The sequence below is a fragment of the Hoplias malabaricus genome, chromosome 8 (assembly GCF_029633855.1).
Source record: "Hoplias malabaricus isolate fHopMal1 chromosome 8, fHopMal1.hap1, whole genome shotgun sequence".
Taxonomy (NCBI): domain Eukaryota; kingdom Metazoa; phylum Chordata; class Actinopteri; order Characiformes; family Erythrinidae; genus Hoplias; species Hoplias malabaricus.
The window spans coordinates 38768162-38785349 of record NC_089807.1 but is presented as its reverse complement, the minus strand read 5'-3'; the positions used below and the strand labels follow the sequence as shown (position 1 = coordinate 38785349).

The 17188-nt window shown below is 45.0% G+C and overlaps 1 protein-coding gene across 6 annotated transcripts in view; it reads right to left on the bottom strand.

The window, feature by feature from the left end:
- The window catches only part of lef1 (lymphoid enhancer-binding factor 1), a 60319-nt gene that overhangs the window by 27970 nt on the left and 15161 nt on the right, over positions 1-17188 (bottom strand). The gene's annotated exons all lie outside the window — the stretch shown is intronic.

Sequence of the window (17188 nt, the reverse complement as noted above, 5' to 3'; positions counted from 1 at the left end):
CTACAATTATTCTAAGACTTTTCACACTGCTCTTCCTCTTTTCTTTCTGGCTGGTCAAGAGACCTTTGTTAAAAGATTAGGAAAGTGATTAGCTCACATGCTGCACATCATCCACAAAGACACACCACACATGCCAAAATATTCCACTGCAGTACTTCTGGGGCAGAGGGATTGAGGGAGGGAGGAAAAGAAGAGAAAGGGGGCCGATGGAGGGAGACAGGGAGGGAGAGAGATGGAGGGAGGGAGCGCCACAGGGCAGAGGCAGAGCAGAGGTCTTGGGGCTGGAGATCAAAGGGAATCATTAGCCGGTGAATAAGGGAGTTCATTACAGAGTCCCGGCCGTCTGCGGTGGAACTAAGCAGGGTTAATCACGTCAGCAGCGGCCTCCACACACACACACACACACACACACACACAGAGGACTGACTCACAAAGCAATCGACTTGACACTACACAGCACACACTCGTACACACCCACACAGGGACCCCCTGCATCTGAGTGTATATTATTATTATTATTATTAATATTATTATTATATTTCAATGATTAAAAAAAAGACACCTCAATAACACTTCGCAATTATTAAATTTGCAGAAATTATAGGTTAAAACATAAGCCTTATATTTAACTGTTTTTAACTGTATATTTAATAGCTCTTAAACCGCATTATAGCACTGAGCTGTCTAGTCCTCGGAAAACAACAACTTAAATGGCATTCCGAGTGGAGAACTCGGAGATCACCCTTCATTTTTAGTGCAGTACAAGACAAGTTGTTCCCTGCTTCCTTCCACAACATACAATGCCTCAGAGAGATTACACTACACCAGGATTTAACACATTTTAACATTCACTGCAACAGCAGAGCACAATTACTCATCTGATACAGCGAACTACACCACGTCTTGACTCTTTTTTGTACAAGGCCAGGCAAGCCCAGAATGACCGTGTGGTCCAGGAGGCAGGGCTGGGCTGGAATGAGTAGTTTGTTCTAATTTGTGAGCAGGGCTTGACATTCCCGACCCGCTAATTGGCCCGAGAAGCAGAGAGGGAGGTGGAAGGTACCATTACTACTTCACGAGACGCTCTGGTTTAAGGCTGTAGGGCTGGGGGTGTGTGTGTGTGGGGGGGGGGGGGGTGTGGGAGTTTCTCGCGGCTGGCACCACACTGCCCTGTGGAGCTCTGTGCTACTATCCCTGCCCTTAAGAGGAAGAGAAGTGAAGGACAGTGGAAGGAAGGGGATTCATAAAGGAAAACCTGAAACACTGTTACACTGACATTGTTATTGATAAATAAAGGCTTGAAGGGGGTCAATTAGCAGCAGTTTGAAAATAATTAAATCAAATCTGACCTTTCATTCATTGTTAGCCATTTGGCAGCTTTGGGGGAGGAAGTTCTGTTGGAACAGAATTTTTACAAGTGTCCATCGTTTACCTCCGTTGACTTGTAGGTTGCTAGCAGGTAATGGAAGCTTAAACCCATAGTGCAGAGCAGTAACAGGTTGAGTTTTATCTCAAGGCCGAGACTCAATGCAGAGCCTATGCCATAGGCGACATATAAGCCCTATGTCTTTGTGAGTGTTTATACATCTGCAATTACACCACCACACCACCAGGGCTGAGTCTCAAACATCTTCCTCTACACTACGTAGTGCACAATGTAGTGGTGTAGTAGTATTAGTTTTATAAATCTTTAAAGAAACACTACATAAGATTTGGGGTTTTTTTTATTGCTCCTGGGGCTCCCCCTTGTTTAGTTTATTTTAACAGCACTGTAGTTAATTCAGTGGGAAGGGGGTTGGTTTCCTACCTTCCTCCAAAAGTTACATAGTGCAGTTTCTGCAGTGTTTAACCCGGAGTAGCAATGACAGAGGCTCTGTTCTCCCTATTACAGCGCAGTTATCAATGATTTTGAAGCTGTTATTTTAAGATAAAATAATTACATATTGTTCCTTTAAAGTGCACTATTTAGGAAGTAGATTGTTGTTTGGGGAAGAGCATAGTTTACACGAGGTGCCATGAAAAAAACAAAACAAAAACAACGCCGGCCCGCTTTCCCATGTGGTCCCTTTTCTCCTTGTGAGTTTGTTTTCCTTTCATAGACGTCCGTATTTTTCCTTTGTTTAAACATTTTTATCATCACTGACGTCCCCGCCGTGTCTGAGGAAATCTTTTGCCATGAATTTGCTGCTGCCTGCGTCTCTTTAGTGTGGAGGAGAGGAGTTTATGTTTTTGTACTTCTTTGGTTCAACTTTGATTTTGGTTCGGAACGGTGGCGCAGCAGTTAGTGTCGCAGTCACACAGCTCCAGGGGCCTGGAGATTGTGGGTTCGATTCCCGCTCCGGGTGACTGTCTGTGAGGAGTGTGGTGTGTTCTCCCTGTGTCCGCGTGGGTTTCCCCCGGGTGCTCTGGTTTTCTCCCACAGTCCAAAAACACACGTTGGTAGGTGGATTGGTGACTTAAAAAGTGTCCGTAGGTGTGAGTGTGTGAGTGAATGTGTGTGTGTGTGTCTGTGTTGCCCTGTGAAGCACTGGCGCCCTGTGAAAGACTGGGTGTATTCCCACCTTGCGCCCAATGATTCCAGGTAGGCTCTGGACCCACCGCGACCCTGAACTGGATAAGCGCTTACAGATAATGAATGAATGAATGAATGTTTCAACTTAAACAATATCTGTCCGACTACTGACCAAACACAATCCTTGTCGTCTGCGTTGACACGGCACATAGTTACATTTCTGGAGAGGTGCATGTCAGGCTACACCGTAGATGTACATCGTGTTGACACGTTGCCTACAGTGTAGGTTTGACACAGAAGTATAAATTGGGCTTTAGGAGGACCTGGTTACAGAATGGGGGGCCGTGTGGCAAAGCCCAGAGACATTCTTAAAAGATGAAACAGACAAAAATGTTAACATACCAACTCTTTCACAGTTAAACAAAATTATCCAGCTATTTTCAAAAGAGAGAAAACTATTCTGAATGTTAAACACGTGATCTTTCACCTTGCATTTTTTTGGCCAATACTAATATGTACTTCAAAGACAATCTCTAGGGAGAATGATTCAAGAGAGCTATGTTCTCAATGATTACTATGTACTACAGTCAGGTGATCCTACTCACTCAACAGGTAACAGCCTATAGGGCTAGTCAAGATCCCACCAACAATGTGCTTCCAAGGTGGAAAGCATAGACCCTCCAGGCCCCAAGATTGCTATTTCTCTGACGCAAATGGTATAAACTTTCTTCTTAATTTGAGAAAACCCAACACACACACACACACACATCAGTTGGAAACACAAGCACTACTGTCATTTCTCCAACACCTGTGTGACCATGAGAAAATGCATGTGTGTGGTTAAGTCAGTCTCTGATGAAGGTCAGAGGTCAGGGCTAATCTAGGTGGAGGAGTAGCTTTAATGGGCCTTATCCTTGCTAAGGAAGCTTAATCGCTGCCCAGCTTCTCCTAATAATATGTGACCTGGGGCCTGTAGCCACTGAGGCAGGGCCAACTAGAGGCCTAGACGATAGCATCCGCGCTTTTTCCTTCATTTTACGCCTTTCAACTCCTATTGGCTTCTCCTGTGGGAGGAAGATAAGAAGCAGGCGGATTTTCCTTTAAGCCCCCAGTCTCTGTCTCGGAGTGGGGTGAGGAAGAAGAGAAAGAAAGACGAGTAGAGGAGAAGAGAATGGGGTTGGGTGGGGGTAGGGGGGGTGACCATCGTCAAAACTGCATATGAAAATGAGCCAATATCTCTCTCTAAGGCAGTCACACATACCCAATGCGGTTCTTTTAAAGCTCAATATGCCACTACGAGGCTGCTGACTTCTAGCACCCTAGAAGTGTGAAAGGCTTTGCGCTTTGCTTTGCCACCGTATTGGATCTGGAGCTCCTTTGTGCTCTCCCAGGCAGAGCTGTCAAAGTGCATTTCTTTATAAACTGGCAACACCGTGTAGCACTCGAAGCTCAAATTCCTGTAGGTAACCTCCTTGACGGTTGCACACACACATACATACGGTTGTGTGGGATCAACAACAACCAGTATCTTGTTGTTTTTCAAATAAACAATGGTGTCACTATATGAGATTCTATCACTGAATAAAGAACTGGGATTAGAGCTGGACGATATTTCCAAAATCTATATCACAATAATGTTGGTCGATACTAATTCATTCCAATATCGATATGAACAATATAAAAGCCACAGAAAAACTGCCAAGAACAAACAAGAAACATGAGATCCTGGTCAAACAGAAACATTTTGGCTTTGCCAGTATTAATATTTTTAAACTTACTTTACAATGGACTGCAATTAACTGATGGCAGTGTCCTGTAATGAATGTCTGTCACTGAGAGATGCTGAAGAGTGGTGCAACAGGTGTCGCTGTCACACAGCTGCAGGGTCCTGGGTTGTGGGTTCAAGTCCCACTCCAGGTGTCTGTGAGGAGTTTAATGTGTTCTCCCAGTGTCCGCGTGGGTTTCCTCCAGGTGCTCGTTTCCTTCCACAGTCCAAAACCACACATTGGTAGGAGGACTGGTGACTCTAAAGTGTCCGTAGGTGTGTGTGCGTGTGAATGAATGTGTGTGTGTCACCCTGTGAAGAACTGGCAGCCCCTCCAGGGTGTGTTCCCTACTTGTACCCAGTGATTCCAGGTAGGCTCCAGACCCACCGCAACCCTGAACTGGATAAGGGTTACAGACATTGGATAAATGTAAATTGATAATGTATTATTGTTCCGCCCCTTATTAGGAGTTTACTGGGTGCTGATACAATCCATTACAACCCATTTTGACTGAACTGAACTATTGTTTCTGTTCTGCATCCCTTTATAGGAACACATCATACCACTTTTTCCCAAGTGAACACAATGAGTCTTAATGAAATGTCTGCGACATATTTCACTCAACACTGCAAGGATCAAACATCACAATCTAATCCGCCCCTTGTTCAGAGCGACAGTTTTAAGTGCATTACTATTGGTCCATTTATCTTGAAGGACAGCTGCTTTGTTCAAATGATGTAGTAAACTAAAAATCCATAAAAATGGAGATTCATGTTTTTCTTTGGACAGTGACAACATATACAAACACAACTGCCGACCCCATGTCCTGAGAACACCTCGCCCCCCCACAATAACATTTACTATACTGCCTGAACCAACGTCCTTGAGAAGCAGGCTCAATGAAATAAAAAATCCACAAAATATATTCACTGTGGACAGTCTGCTCCTCAAAGCCACAGTCTTTAATAAAGCAAAGGGTTTGGCCCTTCCATTTTGACATTTTCATATGGAAAGCCAGGAGTCGCTGGGCTAATCCAGCAGACTGGAGCTCAGATCTTTCCAGGTGGTTTCAGGAGGAAAGTCCTGGCTCCATCCCACTCGTATTAGACTAAAAACACTTTTACGATCCGGTGGAGGAAGCGGCTGCACAGGCCCATCTGACCGCAGGAAGTGGTCCGGCCAGCGTCATGGCAACTCATCCCCGGATTCCTCGCAAGCCAGGCTCTCACAGGCTGGGTGGCAGGGTGGAGGGCGGCCATATTGGAACTCCCTCTCTCTGTCTCTTTTTATTGTGAGTAGAAATAATAGGCTTAAGGCCTTTCTATTCATATTTGAGAAAGGGGGGGGGGTTTGGGGCGGGGAGGCTGTATGGACTGGAAAGAAGCGATTCCATTTGGAATTTTATAACCAGCCTTGGCTGGGACTGCTACGCGAGAAACCTCAGATGTGGGTTTAAGAGAAATTTCATTGTGCGGAACTCAGGCTGGACGAAGGCCTACAGAAACTACACACAAACACACACACACACACACACACACACACAGAGGCAATGAAGAGTGAGATAGAAGCAAATAGAGTAGGAGAGAGGTAGGATGACTGAAGGGAAGAGAAGAAAAAAGGAGCGACAGAATGAAGAGGAAAACAGAGAGAGAGGGAGAACAGAACTGAAAGAATAAATGAGGCAAAGGAAAAGAAAGACAGAGAGAAAACCTAAAGGGCCTGTGTGAATGTACACACACGTACAGTATGGAAAGGTAAAACAGGCGGCCAACATCAGCTTTCTCCCATTTCCAGACCCAATTATCTGGTTCCAGCTGCTTTGACAGTCGCCACAGAGCGAGACTCGGTGTGTTTCTCCCGACGCATTCCCTCACGCTACCAGGTCTTTTGTGCTCCACTCAATTATCAGACTTGTGCGGTGCGGAGGGAGAAAAGAGGAAGCGGGACTTTTATAATAATCGCTTCCCACTTCTGTAATTTATATGCAATGAGGACTCCTCGTGCCTGCAGCTACAGTCGAGTGAGTGTGTGTGTGTGTGTGTGAGAGAGAGAGAGAGAGAAAGAGAGAGAGAGAGAGAGAGAGACACGGTGTTTCACAAACAGTCGGGAAGAAGGAGAGCCAAGTGTTGACAACAGATTCCCATGCTGCTTAACGTGTGCGAACGCCCTCGTAAACTGTCCTCACACTGATCCCAGCGCTTGTGAACCCTGCCTGCACTTTCCTGCACACCTACAGACAGGCAGGCAGACGACAAGGACAGTCCAGACAGAATGAGTAAGAAACAGGACATGAACTGTGCAGCATTACCGAACTATTCATGCTCCACCCAGAAAGGAGTCGTTCCATAGCTCTAACTGGTAGAAACACAATCATGTGACTGAAAGGCTTACAAATCACAATAGAATCTTTTGCATATACTTTTACAGAAATGTGAACTGTTCAGAGAAATCAAGCTTTTGTATAAACACAAAAACCTTCTCTAAAACATTAGGGTTTAAAGGAACACTAGGCAACATTTGGTGTTTTCGCTTCCTGGGCTCCACTAGAGCTGCAGAGTGTATATCAGTTTTACAGCACTGTCCTGCAATCTAGGGGAAGGGGGGATGAAGAGGGTTGTGGTTTCATACACTTCTCCAGAAGATCTATAGTGCAGTTTCCGCATCAATGAGCTCAGAGTAGCAATGACAGCGGCAATGACAGATAGCGTCATAATAATTTAAGCTGTAATTATAAAGTAAACAATCTACCTAGTGTTCCTTTAAGTTATAACACAACAAAACACACCCTGGTCCAATGGTTCCCAAACTTTTTCTGCAGTGCCCCCACTCTGTAGATTAATATATTTTTAAAGCCCTAACACGTCTTTCACTTCCAACCTCCAGTGGGCCGTATTATGACGTCATTACATAAACAAGTCTGAATATCACTGTATTTTTAGTTAAAAAAATTATGACGATATTATTGCGAATGATGCGAAATGACACAGCCCTAATGTGTTATATATAAATTAGTTTGCCTTGCTGCCCCCCACTTTGGGAACCACTGCACTGGACTTTAACACTTTCACTGCTCCTCTGGCACAGACTAAGGATCTGAATTTACATTTAAGACGTGTATCAGGCGCTCTTATCCAAACCGACTTACAATCGGGGCTTCACTGTTTACTCAGAAAATATCCTGGATTTACAGGCTACAATCCAAAAGACACCTCGAGCTTAGCTTAAACGCTGCCAAATACAAAAGTCATTATGGATACCTAGATACGCAGTGCTCAGGAACTATATTCACCCGAATTTCAAACCAGGTTCAGTGCATTTTAGTGCTTCTTAACCTTCGAAGAAAACAAACACTGCATAAGCGAGATGGCAAATTAAACCCTTGTCATCTCCAGCCTGCCCAGTTTAGATTACCCACAGATCCCAGTCCAGTTTATCAGTGTAACCACTTAATGTGGAAACAGCTTATTGGTTATTTAACAAGAATTGATCTGTGTGCTTTGCAAATGCTCTTCTGGATTGGATGGGGGTTCTACCAATGGCGTTTAAAACTTTTCTATCACTAAGAAAGAATGCACTCAGCTGGAGTCTGGACACTTGATAACAGCAGATAATCAGTTGGAACCGAGATTTTGCCTCGTGGATGTGCGAGATAAGGGTGAACCCAACGAGCAAAGCTCAAGATGAGAGACAACAGCTACCAAAGGTCCCCTGTAATAGTGTGTTACTGCGTGTTGGGATAATATTATGATTTAACATTAGATTCTGGACTATTTAGCATCTCAAACAGCCAAAAAACAAACACAAACCAAGCCCTGACAGTACATCAGGGCCAGGCCAGGTGCTCCCACTCATATCAGCTGGAATGCACGACCTTTACATAACAAAAGGTGAACACACATACACACACTCACCCCCAATTCAACTGTACTGGTACACTCAAAAGCATGCCCACCACACCAAATAAAGCCACACAGAGCCGCTCCACTCGTTTGGGACAGAACCAAGAAGGGAGAAGCTTAAATAAATAACCAATTACCATACTGGAATATGAGCAAGGCCCCGCGGTCTTCACTGGAGTGTTGAAAATGGAATGTGTTATTGGCAGGATGGCCTTTTGGCCGAGGGGCTTAATGTAACCAAACCCAATTAATGGAGAAGAAAGGGAGACTTGCAGCACATGCCACGTGCCCAGGGTAATGAGACGAGAGAAAGAGAACGAGAATGAGAGCATGCAAGAGAGAGAGAGAGAGAGAGAGAGAGAGAGAGAGAGAGAGAGAGAGAGAGAGAGAGAGAGAGAGAGAGAGAAATGAATGTCAGGAAGCCTGGCCTGGAGGGTGAAAAAAACATATTCACACCAATGAAGGCCCTCTCAGTCTCTCTTCTCTGAGAGTAGTTTGTCTTTTCCTCCGTCTGCCCTTGACAGACAAACATGAACTGCCTGTCCTCAGATGACCAGGAGCCTGAGCATGCCACCCATGCAACACACACACACACACAAACACACACACAAAAAAGAGCCAATCTTTTATTGTTTTAGCTTTCCACTGCCTTTTATGTCGCAGGGTTAATATAAAAACATTATGAATCATCCCCACATTCATAACAGGGATTTAACTCATCATCTCTCCCAGTCATCACCTCACCACAAAGTCACATGACCAGCCCATGCCTTCTGACAAACGCTAACCAGAAAACAAACACATGCCCATACCTCCCCTGGCGGCCTGCCAAAGGTGAAACACATGTACAGCTACAAAGAGGAGCGCATTGATGAAAACTTCACTGACAGCTCTGAAAATAAAGACTGGTTCCACCATGAGACTTTCTTCAGCAGACCACACTAACAGGGGTTGAGTTTGGAAGCTCAGAATCAAGAGAATGTGTACCACACTTCTACTGTCATTGCTTAGCAGTAAATTTGGATTGCACATGTAACCCCTCTGTGGCAGTAAACACACACACACACACACACACACACACACACACACACACACACACACACACACACACACATACACATACACACAGGGTGCATAGGGTGTTAAGGTGCTTGAATATATGTATATTCTATTTTAATAGCATTCAGCTTCTGATTGGCTGTCTGGAATATGCTGTTAAACACAGGCTGAAGACTGTGAGGTAATATCAGTGTCTCTGATTGGCTGCCTGGAATGTTTACTGGTGTAAGGAGGATGGGAGAGAGACTTGGGTCTTGGGTGGAGTTAACCTGAATGTTTATTGGGATATGGAGGATGGGCTTTGATACCTGCGATTGCTTGGGAGGAGTTAGTGTAGGTGTTGATTGGACTGGGGAGGCTGTGCGAGTATATGATTGGCTGTCTGAAGGTTGTGTAGGGGTTGTGTTAAAGTTTGGCTGGGCTTTCCAAGGCCTCCTGCAGCTTGGCCGGCTCTCAGCTTGTGCAAGGCTCATTAGCACAGCAGGACTTGGTCACATCAAAGCACCGCTGAAAGGTCAAACATTCCACTGGACTGGCCCAATCAGCAGGCCAGGTTGCCCCTTACTGACCAAACACACACACACACACACACACACGTGCGCATGCGTCTGCACGCATACACTCTACACCATTAATTAATATTAAAAACCCAGCAAGGCTGAACCAGCCCCTCTCTGGAAGCCAGTGAAGGTGATGCGAGAAATCGAGAGTCGTGGTCTGTGCTGATTTCCATGTAAACAGCTAAAGCCTTGATGACCTCTCCAAAGCACGAATGAATGAACAACTGTTTACTCCCTTTTCTCAGCTACAGCCAGCTTTTTTTTTTTGTGCGCTATTTATAGCAGCCACGCTCTGCAGCAGTACCCTGCCACAGTTAGGTAGCCGGGGAAGTGCTAACTATGCTAATAAGCAAGCTGCTGCTCCATTTACTGTATATGGACAGTGTACACTGATGCTGATATTAAATCCAGGCCATTTTCATGTCTCCTATTTATTCCCTTTACATCATTTGATGTCAGAAGCTCTACTTTAAATGCAACAAATAAGTAATACAGAGTTAAATTATTTTGATGATGATAATTTTGCACAATATTGCCTTCCATATCGAGAGAGAGAGAGAGAGAGAGAGAGAGAGAGATTTTCGCAGGCGCTAAAAGCTGGGAGGAAGGGCGTGGGGGGGGGGATTTGCCTGCTGTGTGTAGATAGTGTAGCAGCTGCGTTCACACAGGTACTCTGCAGTCTGCACGTGAATGCCTGTCAGTCTGGATTTGAGGAAACTGGCGGCGAGGGTAGAATGGAGCCTGCAGAGGGCTTTGTGCCTCTACCTGAGTGGCAGCCTCCTTCTCCTCCAGCTCTCTCTCTCTCTCTCTCTCTCTCTCACACACACACACACACACACACACTCATCTCTTGCTTATTCTCCCTCTCTCACAGCTGCAGGGCTGGTCTCGGGTTAATGTTTGAGCTGCGGTGGTGACAATGTGGGCTGTGTGTGTGTGTGTGTGTGTGTGTGTGTGTGTGTGTGTGTGTGTGTGTGTGTGTATAAATAGCACATTAAAAAGATGAGAGACTGGGGGAGATGCGAATGTGCGCTACCTCAGATGCCGGATAATGACCTAGTTTTTAGCACACACTCTTGCCATTGCTTTTCTGAAGGGAGACATGCTTTGGGGGGGGTCAAGCAGTGGGGGCAAGAGAGACACACAGCACATTCAGGCACAGGCAAAGTGACTCCTTCTGTTCTCCATCAAAAGCCGCTCGAGTTGCTTGCGTGTCTTTGCGCCTAAAAGAAAAGCCATTGAGATAGATCTCCATCAAAGACACAGATTTCTGCCCACGGAGTTGAACTGGTAACACTGAGCCACCTGAGCAAAGGCCTAAAAAATCCCTCCCCCACTGCCCACCCACATCCAACCCCCGCAAAACCTGCTGCCACAAAGCTCTTCTTTTGTCTTCCAGAACATGGTGTGTAATGTGTACAAAGGATAGATATAAAGAAATGCCCGTTTCTTAACGACAGCGGTCATTAAAAGGCTATTCTCTCATCAACCGAAGAGAAAGCAGAAACAAAGTAAATGAAGGACATTGTCCTATTTGTCTCTCCGTCCTAAGAACCAGCCGCTCTCATTCATCTTCTCCCAGGTCTCTGTCTTTCTCCACCACCATTGTGGGCTGTTTTATTAGGTAGGACAATACAGCCCTACTAACACACCGCCATTGTGGGGGATTAGCTAGTTAGCCCCAATACAACTGCTTTTGAGTTCGGTATTATCCGGTGAAAACCTCTACTCTGAAAACACACACACACGCGGTCTCTCTGTTTGAACAAATGGCTTTTCCCCACCCATGTATGACTAGCAAGCACTTGGACAAGCTCTTGAGTGCACACACACACACACACACCTCCCCCAGCCAATAGATACTTTTGAAGGAGCGGCTCTGAGACTTGTAGGGGCCAAAGCAAACGGAACAAGCCTCTCTGCGAAAGAAGGCCACGCTCTGCAACTTGTAAGACACAGGTACACACAAGGCCTTTGCTGTCCTGCACCCAGTGTGTGATTTTAAAAAGGAGAGCGTTTGGAGAACTGTGATACAAGCCAGGTATTTTAAAAACCCGGCGTGGAACCTGAATCCAGGGTCAAGCTCTGAAGATCTCTGCTTTAAAAACCAAAACACAGTGTACCTTCAGTGAGATTCAATCAATTTGACCACAAAGATAATCAGCTATGACAGCTAGGGCTCTTGCTACACACACAATGTGATAATACAGCACTATTGACCAGCCGACCGCAAGGAATGGCAAGTGCCAACTGCCACCACAGCAATGTATATGTTGTTTACAATGTAGTTTTATTATTTTGTATAAAAAAAAAAGGGAAAAATATTAGGAATGTAAATTTGGCATCCTGATTGCTGCGGCTGAACGGCTGAGTGCCAGTCTTCGTTTTATAAACTGGACACAATGGCAGCAAACCTAGCCGCAAACCAAATGCAGCTTCGCCAGTTTGGGAGCATTTCGGGAGTCGAATTAGACGAGGAATGGCCGCTGTGAAACGGGGAAATGTGAACTTGAGATCTCATCTAGCTACCTATCATCCAGCTATCGAAGCCCAGCCGCCTTCCACCAGCACCAGAGTCATGGAGCAGCCACAAAAGAACAGTTTAGGCCAGTTCCAGGTGACAGCTAGGAGTCTAATTTGGGGCGGTAATACCGCATACTGCAGTGTTGAGCCCTGTTAAATCACAGCATGGGAAATTCACTGCGACAGCCCTAATGACAGCCCAGTAATGGACAAAGTACAGAACTGAAAGGGTGCGTGTGGATGCTATAGGCACAAAAGAAGGTTTTGTTTCCGTAAACAAAAAGCAGTGTGTGAATTCGGGTGAGGGTACGAACATGTATCTGAATCTTCTTCAATGAGTGAGTTCAATGGTCTGGAAGCTAGCTCTGGTAATGTTTAATACAACTGTTTCTTTCAAAACCGTATTCACCCATTGTGTTGAAGCAGCAACCACACACGCACACACATCTGAACTGTGTTTAATGTGTGCAGGCTCTCCCCAGCATTAGCAAGGCAAGGGTAAACCCTGAAATGTGTGGGAGGTGTTGGGACTGTTTTAGCTCGAATTGAAAAGACTAAGAAAAACCCTGGCGAGCCTTAGTTTGTCAGAGAATCAGGGACAGAGGGCAGGTGGGATCGATGCGATATATCTGATGTATTTGTGTGTGTGTGTCTGTGTGTGTGTGTGTGTGTGTGTGTGTGTGTGTGTGTGTGTGTGTATGTGTATGTGTGATGGCAGGTAGCTCAAAGTGCCACCAGGCTCTCTGATGTCCAGGCTTTGAGTGAACATGAAAAGCTCCACCTGGCTGAGTGTGTGTGTGTTTGTGTGTGTGTGTGTGTGTGTGTGTGAGAGAGTGACTGAGTGAGTCACGCACACCTGCAACATAAACCCACACAACCCAAATAGCAGAAACCCAACATCCATGCGACAAGGGCTGGCTAATAAGATAGAGTATCATTATCTGAATAAATTACATCCCATGGTGCTTTTCTGAGCATAGCAGGGGTATGGCTAGGATCTCCAGAACACTACAGATTTACTCCAGTGACACACGACCTGCAGAAGACAGCCCCACCAACCTGTCTATGGAAATGGTATTTATTAATTAATAGGTGACTGGATGTAATCGAAGATAACAAAAATATAATGATGAATGAGATGATGTCATAATGCATTATTGTTAACAATAGGTTCAGTCCAAACAGCCTTTGGGTGACTGTATTTCCAGAAATGTAAAACTAATCCCTGAGTCCTATCGCTCATATATTACAGATAATATTTACCACACAAAAGGAATGAAGCGAAATTCGATTTTATTAATTGTATAATAAATAATCTACATTTCAAAGGGTGAATAACTAGAATGTAATATGTATTGTTTACAGCATTGTTAACATACAGCATACTGAATAAAACACCAATTGTTTTATTCACCAACACCTAATGTAGCATAGGTTTGTATTAAATTATGACTTTTGATTCCTAATGTAGCATAATGCTTGACTAGCATGACTAGCATGTTTAGCTTAGTCTTTTCTTCCACTTTGTCATCAAAACTGAGAATTAAAAATAAAATAAAAAAGGACACATACTGTGTAAATATCTTCAACTATCAGGATGTTATATTTTCCCCATATTATCCACCCTCCTGTTCATCTGCTTTGAGGAAGTCTACCCCTCCACAAACGGGTCAGAAACAGAACTCGGAGGATGTTCCTCTCCCCGGTGTTGACAAGGCTGTAGACTACAGCCAGCAGACGACGTCATCGTCAATATCTTCCACGCTGCTCTTAACAAGGCAGCAAATCTAATTTCCTTATTACGTCTGCACATCCCCCAAGAAACAGAGATGCCTTTAACGGCACCACAACTGCGGATCAAAGAGTCGAGCAACACAACAGCAGCCTGATCTGATGCACTCTCTCACACACACAAACATTCTTGCGGAATACTTTTATGGGTTTCATCATTCTGCATCAAGTGACTGAGGAGAGTAAACAAAGACGCACTCTTCAACTCTTCAGCTCTGACATCAGCAGAGAGGGAGAGAGCAAGAGCGAGAGAGAAAGAAACAAGGTGAAACAAAAGCAGAGGACCAGGGATAAAGGGCAAAAGTAAACAATACAATATAAAATAAACTTCAAAAGACATTAAGAGAAATTAAAATGGTGGAAGGAGAGTGCGAGGAGTGAGGAAGAGAACGCACAAAAGTGAGAAACAATATGTAAGAAAGAGCAAACACAAAAATCAAGAGAGACAAAGAAAGTACAAAGAAGTGGGCGAGAGAAAATAATTAGAAAAAGAAAGGAGAAAGATTTTCAACATCAATAAAACAAGTCTGGCTGTTCTTGAGTCCTTCTAGAGCGCATCTGGAGCTTTGCGCACTCCTATCACAGAAGCGCGAATGTCTGAAGGGCTCTTCACTGCTTGACGAACCTGTGACCAAACACTCTAGGCCTTATTGCCCAGGCACGATTTATGCAGGTCTAAATCAATTAGCGAATGAGAGAAACCTCGCCATACCGGGGCTCAATAAGGCTATAACAGAAGTTAATCAGACATTCAGAAGATCAAAGATCACATCAAAGAGCCAACGCCACCCATTTGCTTGATGAACCTTCTCAACAATTGGCTTTCGTGAAGAGGCACAGCCAATTATCAAACTTTATATAGCAACAGTCGGAAGAGGCGGCGGGGCTTGGCTCCATAGCAACAGAGAAGTGGAGAGCGAGATGGGACAGTGCGGTTCGCCTGACCGCGGCCGTGTCCACAATTACGCCTTATTCACTACACAAGGGACTGTTGTGCAGCACTGCTCAAAAACATATTGGGAATATGAAATGCACACTTACAATCCCAAAATGCACCACAATAAGTAGTGTAGTTATTATGGGTATTTCATGGTAAATTAGTGTGGGAGGAAAATCCATATTTATGAAATGATTTACTTAAATTATAAACTTTGTTTCCAGGTACTGCACTCCATTTTGAGCTCGTTATGTACAGTATGTAGCCTACAAAGTAGTTCCACATAGAGCTCCATTTAACTGTGTTCTGTAGCTCTGTTCTACGGCTGTGTCTCAAATATCCTAAATGCTGTCTAATGAGGCAGTATTCTGAGCGAAAGAAGACGCCAAGTCATGTCTGAATGGACCGTGCCAATGTTGTAATTATTTGAGCTATTTGTGCTGCATTTGAAACGTGTTTTAAATACAACAGGTCAGTTATGGTAATGTCAAAATGCTGCATTCTGTTTCAGACACAAGCTAAATTTTAGCGCTTCCTATAGCAGTGTCCTACAGAGCAGGGTTTCTTAACCATTCGAGTGAAGCACCCTCTGGCGGTCCTCAAGCATGTACTGAGGGCAAGCAATTGGTCCGTAGGGGGCTTTCAAAGGCACGCTGTCATAAAAATCAATCAGAACGTAATTGGTTAGTGGGTTCAGACTGTAAACAATACGAAAACCAAGCCCTTGAAACAATAGAAGTGTTTCTGTGGGTCTTCATGTACTTTGCTGATAAATATGGGGGCTTGAGGTGGGTAAACGCTGCTGTATTCACGCTCTCCTTTAAAGTGTTCGATGTATAGCTCCCTATATCAGCGTCCTATATACTGCTCCTTATATTAGAGTCCTATATGCATCACTGCTTTATGTAACACTCTTGGTTTTCGTATGTAGTGCGAGTTGAGCCTCCAGTCAGACCTGGAGCTGTTCACGTTTTTAGTTTTGCTGTTGCACACTGCACGGCTTGAGAGAGAAGGAGCCAGGGTGGAAGGTAGATGACCAACAAAGGCCAGTAACAATTAATTATAGTTATTACAGTATTTATACACTATCAAGGACACCGTACAAAAATGACCAATACCATGTAATGCCACTTAAGCTCGTTTTAAACTTTACGGCCTCGATGTTGCCGTGGCATCCCTTCTACCTGCACCTCCAGCTGAGGAGGAGTGGCGGAAATGGGTGGGCAGAGGCCTTAACATTTATTATGTTATTTATTAGTTGGCTACTTATTTTATTTATTAGAATACTGGGACGACACACATTAATTAAAGGCGTCAAAGTTAGCCAACTGGCTAATTTTCAATTGTAGAGCCTTGTTAGCTCCATGGCAATAAGGCCGCCCCCGCCTCCGTAACATCACTGGCTGTAAATATAGGGACATCTGCAAGTGTAATCACCCCATTGTGCCCCCATTTTCTGCTCTGTTGGACAGCAGCGGGGCAGACTGCTTGTCAACACTTCTCCCTTGCTAACTCCCTCCCTCTCTCGTTCCCTTCTTCCCTCGCTCCGCTGGCCAGGCATCCCCATCAGCAGGAGCGAGAGATGCAGGCGCTCAGGTAACAAACGCGTTAATCTGAGGCCACACCGAATTACACATAATTACTCCTGAGCTCTGATTGATTTCAGCCTGGAACGGAAAAGACACTCCCCTCCAAGCCCCCACTCATTTTGCCTTCCTTCATCCCCCCCTCCCATCCTCATCCTCCTTCCAACATACACAACCCCCCCCCCACACACACACACCCCCCATTCTAATTCCCCCCTCCCCTTTCTCCCTCTCTCTCCCGCTCTCTCGCTCGCTCGCGAACAGCAGCCAAGACTCTCCATCTAGTCGGAGGCAGGAGGCTTTGAAGAGATCAAAGGCAAGGCCGGGAGCAGTGCGGCGCTTTGGGAATACGGCGAGCCTCTCTGCTCCTCAGCCCCATTTTCCAGCGTCATGTCGGATTGCAGCTGGATTGCATTTCGCCAGTTTTCTTAATGCTCTTGGTTTTGACTTTGACATCAGTGATCCCCCCCTCACCACCACTTCTTCAAAACAAGAATGAGGAAAAGTGGGGGGGGGGGGTGAGGGAGGTATGAAAGAAAGCACGAGAGAGAGAGA